Here is an 11,283-nt window from a genome sequence, read left to right on the forward strand (position 1 = left end):
GCAGCTCCCATTGGCCCAGAGCATCAAACTGCGGCCAGTAGGAGCCGCGATCGGCCGGACCTGCGGACGGGGCAGGTAAACAAACCGGCCTGGCCCGCCAGGGGCTTTCCCTACACAAGCGGCGACCCCAGTTTGAGAAAACACTGCCCTAGCCTCTGTTTGCCAGAAGCTGGGAATGGGCAACAGTGGATGGATCACTTGATGATTACCTGTTCTGTTCATTCCCTGTGGGGCACCTGGCATTGGCCACTGTCGGAAGACAGGATATAGGCTAGATGGATCTTTGGTCTGACCCAGTATGGCCATTCTTATGTTCTTAAGTCCATATTTTTGCAGCAGAATAAAATTGGCCTGATTTTCTTAGCTGCTGAGCACCACAACTGAAGGTAACGGGAGCTGCGTATGGAGAATAACGGACGTGTTTTGTCCAGTGAGTGATGCCAAAATATACAAGATGTGGGAGGGAAATGTAAGCAGAAAAAAAAATCTTGTTTTGATGCAGCCTCCTCTCCTCCAAAAGAAAACAACAACAAAGAAGTGATGCATCTTCCTACAGATTATACTGAGCCATTAATTGCTTACATGGATGCATACTGTTTGATAAGAGTTTAATCCCAACCCATGCTCCTATAGTAAATGCATGCAAACGCTCATCTAATTATAACAATGTATTTAAATATTGGATAAATATTAGTATTATATTCGTTATATATATTAGTATATATGTTTATAAAAACTTGAGAAATGCAGTAAAATTTAGGTTCTGACAGTTTAAATGCAATAATAAAGATATGTATTGGCTTAATTTTATGTGACTGCCTAACTTTTTACATCAGGGACCAAATTCTTGTCTCACTTATATTCATGAAACTCTGTTTACTTCAGTTGTTTTGCAGAGCTGTAGGTGGGAGCAGAATTCGGTCCAACATTTCCACTTTAAACCTGTGACTTCATAGTTTTTTGAGGCCAGAATGGATCGTTTGGATCATCTAGTCTGACCACATGCATAACACAGGTTTATGGCCCTTTTTCATGTGCCAGTCTCAGTCTTCACAGATCAAATAAGGTGATATGCTTCCTTCTTTGCTTAGATTGCAAGATCCTTGGGGCAAGGGATGTCTTTCATTATATGTGTGTGTGTACACTGTGTAGCACAATGGAAACCCAATCCTAATCGGAGTCTCTAGGCATCACACAATAAATATCAAATTATAACACCAACAAGCCAATAAAGTCTTAAAATTATTCTTTCAAAGGCTCAAGGACTCCAGAAGTCTAAAGTTAACATGTAGGAGGAGAATTTCCATTTAAAGGGTACAAAAATAAACCACAGGGGAAAGAATCAAAAATAAAACCGGCAAAACCAGAAGTACAGTATAGGAAACAAACCCTCAGAGGTGGAATGAAGAATTTGTTCAGGACTGAAAGAGAGAAATTATGTCACAAAGATAAGCAGGAGAAAGACCTCGGTTGTGCATGTATTATTAGGGGATTTCTAATAGTGATTGGTTGGATTCCTGGCAATCAACACAAAGTCCTCAAGAGAGGAGAAATCTGCTCAGAGATACAGGTACTTGAAAGCATCCTATTGACATAGTTCTGTACAAGATGCAAACACTTAATGGAAGAAGACAAGGCAATTTTTAATTATAAAACTCCAATGTGGGCTAGGGGTGATGAGCAGTCCTATAGCATGCATCATAAATGGAAAGAGACTCTGTGGGAGCAACGGTGCAGTTACAGTTTTATGGTGAAGTAGAAGACTGAAGAGGTAATCTGCAAAATATAACAACAGTATAAAGGCTTGAAGCAGAGTTCATTAAGAAATAAAATACAATGCACCTTATCACAGCCAGCATGTCAAAGGAAGAACTGATATACAACTAAGTAACTAGTTATGTTAATATAGTGAGAAATAATATAATTTTTTGCACTTTTCTAGTACCTTAAATTCTAAGGATCTCAAAGCCCTTTATGAAGCTGGAAGAGCATGACTCGTATGGCAAGATTACCAAAAAGGGAAAATATCATAAACAAATCTGATTCTTATTGCAGTAACTCAATGCATAATGCTAACATTATAATCTGGGCTAGGTGGAGCACTAACAGAATGTGAGTATAGCCCAAGATATACGTTTGGATATGTTATATAAAATGATAAGGAAATTATATTCATTTGACAGGTGCTAATTAAGGACACGATCCAGGCAGCAGTCAGAGTGTCACTGGCAGAAGGCTTGAGGCTCAGGCAGTAAAATCACATAGGCTCAAGGTTCTGGCAGATTTCTCTTTCCATGTCAATGAATTCTTATAAAGCAATTGATAAGGTAGATTGGAATTCATGGTTTTACCTTTACTGCATTATAATAGCCATGGTGATTTCATACAATGGAATCTTCACCACCATAATATGATAACAGTTGCTAAAGATATTTGCTTCTTTTTCCTATGCTATGACATAGCTTCTCATGCAAGTCCTCTTCCTGAACTGTCTTTTTTTTTTTTTTTTTTCATGGCTTATGTCCTTTACGAAGTAATTCAATTTCATATGTATTACTTTTCTAGCAAACGACATTAGCAATTAGAAGAACGTCATCAGAAAGGAGCGAGTGAGAATGCCTGCTCTCAAGTAGCCATGGAGCAGATTTGAATCCATGTTGTGTAACTGTTTCTTTCCACCAAAATGCTAAACATGTCAGGGTAAATGAACAAAATAAAAGTCTCTTTGGCTACCAGCAAATGGAATGTTTGGAAGAAATCTCTGGAACGAATCTCTGAGCCTGGGTCATTTGTGACTCTCTGTTCACTGATACTGTTTTTCACAAGTATTTGTATTGAACCTTCTGGCATCACTACACTACCTGCTCTGCAGAATATTTGGGTTCATCATGGAGATGATGCCCTCATAGAGCCCCATTGAAATCCATGGGGCTCTGCATGAAGCTCAGTGAAGAACTTTGGCTATGGTTTGGTATTGCTTTCTTATACCACCAGTACAGATTTCCTGATTGTAGGGCCAGTCCTACAAACCTTGCCAAGGGTAGACCTTATTTAAGTAGGACTTACTCAAGTACGATTAAGGGTTTGCAGGATCAGGCTCTGTATAGAATCATAGAAGTGTAGAACTGGAAGGGACTCGGAGAAGTCTTCTAGTCCAGTCCCCTGCATTCAAGTATAACGGACTGCAAAAGGAGTAAGTCTCACAAATAACTTACTCCTTTTGCAGTCCTTTACTAGGATAAATAAAAGGCTTGGCTCAGAAGATAAAAAGGTATTTTTTTTCCTTCTTGTGGTTGCTGTCAGAAGGTGTGTGGAAACTGAATTATACATCTCCGCATGTAGCAACCTGACAATGAGAAATATGGGGAGATAGCCTGATACGATTCCCTGATTACTAGTAACAAAACCTATCTCTTTCTGAAATCATCCTACTGGAGACAGGGAATATCAGGTCCATTAGTGAAACGACTGTCCACCTATTAGTTTTTACAGCTCTAAATAGTCTTATCTCAATGGAACTGTTTGCCTTGTGGTTCATCTATCAAGCCTAAAATCTCTTATCAGGGCCTGAGAACTCTCAAAAAGAATAATAGACTTAAAAGGCTCTCTTTAAGTAGTTTTCAGCAAGAGAAGAATTTTTAAAGTATCTTTAAATATCTGATATTATTTGCTATCTTTTCAGTCCCATTTCATAGCCCTCTAGGTACCATCTGTATTTGTCAGAGCACCCCTTACCAGCAAGGCAAGGAAATCACAGCCGATTTAAAGGAAACAATACCAGGTTAAGGAAGGAGGAAATCAGTGTCATTCAGACTCTGAGATATCCATGAAAGTAAAGGGCAGGAAAAAACTAGGGCTAATTGGCGGGCTTCGTTGATGGCAAGAAAAAAAACCCTTTTCTTAGTATTTGGGCCCACTAAAAAAATCAGAAGCCCGGAGTCTGAGGAACACCTGGGATTCCCGACACTTTAAGATTTTATATGACCCAAGATCCGGCAAACTGAACAACTTTGGGGAATCTTTTTATCCCTTGGACAATAGGCAGACTAAGCAGTGGCCTCAGTCAGAGGCCTGTTCCATAGGCAACTATATGGGAAATGATTCAATTTGGTGGTTTTCTTAAAGCCCAAATTCCTGGAGTCATGAGATTGTGAGACTCTCAGCTTTCTCCCTGTGTGTGTCTGGAGAGAGAGAGAGAGTTGAACCCATTATCTTTAAAGTATTTATGTTCATATGTGCATCGTAATAGAAGGTAAATCTTGCTGTAAAGAACAAAGACTTGTGACTGATGCACTAGAGTGTGGTTTCCAGTGCTGGAGATAATCAGTGTTGGATTAAAAATAGGGATGAATTTCATCTAATTTCAAACCCATTTGAACATCATGGGTTTGAAAGTTCTCATGGCTCAATCCTAGAGCCACTGAAATCAATGACAAAACTCCCCCATTAATATCAAATATTACTCTGGGTTTTTTTTTATTCTGCTCCTATAGAAGAGGGTGAAAGGTGTAGTAAAGAGTGGTAATGAGGAACCACAGTATCCATTCCATGGGCTGATTTCAGTTAGTGCCAGCCTGTGGAAGGAAGGCTCTTTTATCCCTAATACATATCACAGCTCTTTCTTTAGACAGGAAAACATGCCAATTTAAAAAATGGACCCACCTTTGGATAAAATTATGGGTTTAAATTACTCATACTAGTTTTGGGAACTCTACAGACTCAAAGAATTGGTTGCAAGCATCATGAAACCTCAGACGCTGAGGTTAATGAAGGCATTGGTGAAGTAAGTGGACAGGAGTGAGTTTCCATTTGTAGATGCACCAAAATCTACATCCATTAACTTACAACTTTGTCAGAGTTAAATGCTCAGAGACTTAAAACACAGATAGGCAGCTAACTGTTGTCTAAATCTTCTGTGGTGCAGAAGGGAACAACACTGCAAAAATAGTACAGTCAGGAAGTGGGAAATGGCTAGAAGGTAACATTCCCACCAACACACTACAAGAAATGGGGTGTCATTTGGGGAGTTGAAATATAGAGGATCCAGCTCTGAATTTTGCATTTTAGGCCCATCTCTTATTGTATGTGCCTGATTTTGCTTTGAAGTCCACTTTGGAGAATGTGGTGGTGTATGGCGAATGCCAGCACGTGGGTACCTCTGTCTCTTTCTGATTAATACCGCCCCCTCTATCTGTTAATCCAGTAACTCAAATGTGGTTAACGTGCAGATCACTCTGAACTCAATTGTTGGTTTTAAAGTATACATTGCATGCCTTATGTCTGGAATCTTGGCTCTGGTATGGTTATTGCTAAACGGTATACTGCCTTCCCTGACACAGATCCCCACACCGAGAGGTCTTTCCTGTAAATGGGGTTTATCTGTGCACCAATGATTAACAACCAAATCGATCGTGTCAAAGGTTGAGTCAGCTGCATCTGATAGACACAACATTGTTTTATATTGAGACAGCGTAATTTGAAGCAGATATAAAACTTTGAACAGCCCAGACCATCTTTCCTAATCGTTTGTCCTCCATGTATAGAGATGAAAGAGCAGTTAATCATTGTCTCCATGCTCAGTGATATTAGGTTAAAAAGTGGCTAACATAACCACAGATTTTCATGAGCATTTCCCATAAAGCATCAATTGACATTTTGCTTGTTCTGTGTTAAATCATTAACATTAAGTTGCTTTGCTCTAAAGATGCAGAAGCTGATTGCTTCAGATGCACGGCTGAATATTATAATTATAAGTAACTGGAGAGCCAAAAGAAAAGGAATAATTCTTGACCAGTCCACTAAACTGAGGCTGGATTTTAGTTTTAACTATGGTTTGCATTGTTAGAATTGATGTGCTTAATTTTTATCGGACACCTTTCATTGACGAGCCAAAGTACTTTACCAATATTATTTAGTATTTGTATGACAATAATGCCTAGAAGCCCAAACCAAGATCAGGGCCCCCCTTGTGCCCTGGGTGTGCCTTATGTGTACATATGCATAGTGAGACACAGTCTGTTTTAAAGTGCTTACAATAGACAATAAGCTCCCATTTAGGCACCAAAATGGGAGCTGAAGTAAGTCTGCCATTAACGTTGATGCTTACACTAGAGCTGTAGAGTGCATATGAAAATCTGGCCCTCTGGGTCTTGTCTCAGGTCTCCCAAGAAGCCTATGGCAGAGCAAGGCATTGAACCGAGATCTCCTGAGTTCCCCATCCAGCACCCGAATCACCAGATCATTCCTCCTTCTTTACCATTTATTGTAGTTTATGCCAGTTTGTCTGAGAGCATGTATAATTCCGTGGGCAAGTTATTGATAGAAAGGTAAGAGGTATCGTGTGATTTGTAATAATCTACAGAATCATAATGTCAATGGTGTCACCCTCTGCAGCATAGTGGGGGGCACTTGCTACCTCACCCCACCCCCAACTGCAGGTCCTCCACTTGGTGGAAATGTTGCCAACACAGTCTCCTCAGAAATGGGTCATGTTGAGCCTCATTCAAAAGCCCTTTCTCTCACAAACACAGTGGTACCAAACATGAGACTCCTGGGACAATTATGTAGCTATATATTTGAGAAAATATTTAGAAATCAATGTGTTTAATTATACTTTAACACAGACATGTCAAACATGCAGCCCTCACAAAAGGCTCTCAACTGACAGTACTGTGTTATATCAGTTAATGCGCAGAACAGAATACCTGATACAGATTTCTGTAAATGGAAGGAGTGCTCCCAGTTGATTTGCCATCATCGGCAAAAAAGCGGTTTATTGATTATCATCTTTGTTTACTATGCCAAAATAGCTGTAACGAGGCACCGTTAAGACATGAACATCCAGCCAGAAATTTACTGGAATCCATCCGCAAGTGGTATGCACACAGGTCCATAACATACATTACATTACATAACATAACTCATTGCAATCCCAAAGTAATTTATTACAAAATCCTTGTTTTCACTTTGGTCTGGATCATTTTTAGACATCAATGGGTAAATGACTAGTAGTTGAATCTTTGGTGAATACCATCACAGAGGGTCTGGTTAAACACAATGCTTGGTGGCACCTTACATGCTATAAGAAGTGCATCCATTCGCTGAATTTGGCAAGGTTGGAGAGAACGTAAATCAAGCATCAGAAAAAAGTTGAAGATGTTGAGACACGTGTGAGACTCGCCTTAGGGTAGGGCTCATGGCATGTGTTTTGAAAAGAACATCTGCTTCTGTGATACGCTGGAAGCCTGAAGGCATGCATCAAGCACAGTTTCAACGTGAGAAGGTGAGAAACTGTATGAAGCAGTCATTCTTAGTGAGAACGTTGCTTGGAAAATGGGTTTACTGACCCAAAAGTCACCCACGCTTATGACATTGCGTATTATATTGAGTGCTACATCAAAAATATATGTCATATGTTGCGGCAAAAGGTAAAAGTAACAGAAACAAATACAGGTTTTACTACTGAAAACTGTGCAACTCAGCTGGAGTTCATAAATTGCCTGGCAGAGGCTCTAATGGATGGAAAAGTGGTGGTGATGGCTGACGCAAAGGCTAAGTACAGAGACATGCATGCTTTGAATGGGATTGAAAAGGAACACATGCTTAGCAGAAAGGCTTTTAAAGCACTTGTTGTCAGGGGCCGGACCAGCTGCTGGGTAACCAGGGAGCCTACTGGCACTGCCTTGGAACTGACAGAGTAGCCACAGCATCTGATTGGTTGCTGGTTTAGCAGCCCTGCTTCTGAGTCCGGCACCCACAGCAGATCAGTGGCAGCTCAATGTGTACCATGCTCGTATCTGTTCTTGCCTGCTCCTGCTTCTAATCCCTGCATCTGCCTTGCTCCAATCTGCTTCCAGTCCATGCTCCTGCCTGGTTCCCATCCTTGTTTCCAAACCTGCTCCTACTCCACCTACCTTCCGCTCTGGTGCCAGCCCCTGTTCCTCTCTGGCGTCTGAGTTCTGGATTTGATCGTTTGGCCTATGACTCTGGTTACTCTCTAGCTCCAGCATTCAGCTTCTGTTCCTCCAGTACTGATCCTTGGCTCCACCTCTGGCCCGCAACTCTGGTTACCCTCTGACTCTGGCATTCAGTTCCTGTGCCTCCAGTGCTGACCCTTGGCTCATTCATGGACTCTGTCCCCCTGGACCCATCTCTAAGCAGTAGGCCAAACTCATGTTTCAACCTCTAGGCCTGACCACCCACTGCCCAGTCAGTCACACATATTGAAAATGAACTGTGGGATATGGATAGTTTTTAGCAATCCTATCTGCAGAAATGAATCACAGCACATATCCTTAAAAGCGGCAAAAGACATGGCACTATCAAAAGCAGAAGAAAGCGCTGATGTCAACAGCAATATGAAGACTCTATTTGCAGCTGCTAAATTTTTATGGAGAACCATTTTGTCCTGCAGTAGATGGACATTTCAGGGATCCATAGCTGATACCAAACCTGAAAAAATTGTACTGCATGCGAAGAATTGCTTGAAGAATTTTGGCATCGCCTGGTGTAATGAAGCTGCTGTCTTGCACTGTTCTGTGGAGTTTCTTCATAGTTCCCATGCGGAGGCTTGCACTAAAATTATCTTGTATGCCATCAATGCCACAGAGAGAGAGTTTCTACTGAACTCTGGATTTTTGCACAAGACACAGATGTGCTAGCGCTCTCTGTGAGACGTTACCACAGACTTCCGCAAGATTCCATTTTTGTGACTGCTGCTGGGGAACAGAATCGCTGTATATCCCGCAGAGATGTGTTCTTATCACTTAGACCATTAAAAGTCACCGCATTGCGAAGTTTCCATGTCCTTTCAGGATGTGACACTACTAGAAGGTAGACTGGAAAGATCAAATTATTTTACTGGAAGGCATTTGAGTCCACCTCTGAAGACTCTCTCCTTGCTCTGAAAGTGCTTGGAATGGTTGAGATAGACAATGATTTGGTCATAATTGCACTGGAGGTGTTCATACACCGAGTTTACCATTTGAAGACCAACATTACGACACTTGCAGAACTACATTTTCCAAGAAGCAGACAAACTGAGAAAAATTGCCACCGACAAGAAATGCATTTATACCTTCTAGCAAGAAGGTAAATTATGAAGCAATGGAATGGCTCCAGGATGGTCGAGTGCGTTCAAAACTACCCTCCCCTGTCAGGTATGGATGGGTCTTGGAGGGTGGACTGATCACACCAGTTACATGTGAAATACCATGCGCTCCTGAATCAGTCCTTCAGGTAATCAGATGCTCATGTGGAAAGACCAGATGCTCAGCAACCTGCAAATATTTGGCTCGCAGCCTGCCTTGTACAGAGATGTGCAAGTGCGGCATGGAGGAAGAAGAGTGAGACAATGTGTCTAGCAGTGGCACCCTGGAAGGAGATGACACTGATGATGACTTGATGAATAAACGTTTTCAATCCTACACGTCAAGGCTAACTTCTTTAGGATTACCAAAGATCAGTGTCTTTTTTTATGTCAGACATGCATCCCTGTATTAAAGTATCATTAAAAAAGTTGATTTGTAAATATTTTTTCGAATATATATCTATATAATTGTTCTAGGCGTCTCTTATTTGGTACCATCGTGTCCGTGGGAGAAAGGGCTTTCGAATGATACCCAACTCTTCACCCATTCTGATAGTATATTATCAAAATTTCCACCAACCAGAGGACCTAAAGCTGGTGGCCAGCATTTTCCTCCTTTCATGCCACAGAGGGTAAAACCTTTGAAATTATGATTCTGTAGATTTTTACAACTCAAATGACGCCTCCCTTACTTTTCTATCACTAACTTGCCCACAGAATGAGATTTTACTACATTGTACTCCCAGATGAAGTACCAAAGTGTCTATGTAGGCCACTGCAACAGCCGTTTTGCACACAGACGTCGCTCACGTGCCGCCTTAGGAACAAAATCTGCAAGTTATTGAGCACCCTGAACTCTGTTTTGAAATCGGCGCAAATTGAGGGTGCTCAGTACTTCTTAGGTGGAGTTCAGCAGCGCCTAGAAGGATCCATCCCTTCAGCACTGGGATCTATTTTATTAAGAGAGGGGATGTTCACCAGGACCATGGGGCCATTCCCATATTTTCTGAGAATCCCAGGGCATCTTTAAATTCCACCCAGATGGCCACCAAACATGAACAAACAGAACCAGCAATGCTGTCAATTGAGGTGCTATGCAAACACATAAATAAGACCATCCCTGCCCCAGAGAGCCCAGTCTACACAAGAGAGGTGGGAGAGCACGGTAAGAGTAAAAGGAAACCCATTATGCATAATAAATACAATCCCCAGGTCACTTCTTGCCTAGCCATTGTAAAACCTTAGAAATCATGAGGAAAAAGGCAAGTTCCATGTAACCTGACATTTAATACAAGATGATTCATTTAATACCAGATGATTCGGGGGTGGGGGGAGGTTAGCTCAGTGGTTTGAGCATTGGCCAGGGTTGTGAGTTCAATCCTTGAGGGGGCCACTTAGGGATCTAGGGCAAAAATCTGTCTGGTGATTGGTCCTGCTTTGAGCAGGGGGGTGGACTAGATGACCTCCTGAGGTCCCTTCCAACCCTGATATTCTATTCTATAACTTTTAAGGCTAGAAGGGACCCCTATAGTTATCTGAGCCGATCTCCATAGAATTAGAGGCTCTGCTTTAGAAAGGCATGATAATTGGGTCGGATGCTGCAATCCTTACTCAGCAAGTGGCCTGGGTGCAAACCTGAAGCAGGGCCAAACACTTCTAACTTCCAGTGAGGTGTCCGCACCTCTCAGGAACTGGCCTGTTGTCTATGGAATGGAAAGTTTCACTGCAGAATTAAGCAGAAACCTGTCCATGCTTTGTCTCTCTCATTCCTTTGCAACAACAAACAGATAGGTTGGGGTTTTTTAAGTATTTTTCCAATCATCCCTTCTCCTAGTCCCCTGATTTTTAACTCGCGTGTCACTTCCCATTGACTGTTTTCTGAGCCAAGATTTAAATATGTGACTTTATTGGTGAAATATTTATTTTTTCAGCAATGCCTTAAGGAAACATAACAAAGCTTATGCTCAAATAAATTTGTTAGTCTCTAAGATGCCCTATTACTCCTGTTCTTATAACACATGAAGGGGAAATGTAAATTGCTCCTAAGCTGATTTTTATTTTCTCTGACATCCTCCAACAGAGTTTTCAGAACTTCCTGTAGAAAGCTGTGTGCTAGCAACTATAAAGGTTGTCATGTGAATTTGTCAGGAGGTGGGTCATAGTTTTTCTGCTACGGTAAACAAAAGATCGGCTAA

The sequence above is a fragment of the Terrapene carolina genome, unplaced genomic scaffold (assembly GCF_002925995.2).
Source record: "Terrapene carolina triunguis isolate 2854851 unplaced genomic scaffold, T_m_triunguis-2.0 Scaffold103, whole genome shotgun sequence".
In the NCBI taxonomy this organism is placed as follows: Eukaryota; Metazoa; Chordata; order Testudines; family Emydidae; genus Terrapene; species Terrapene triunguis.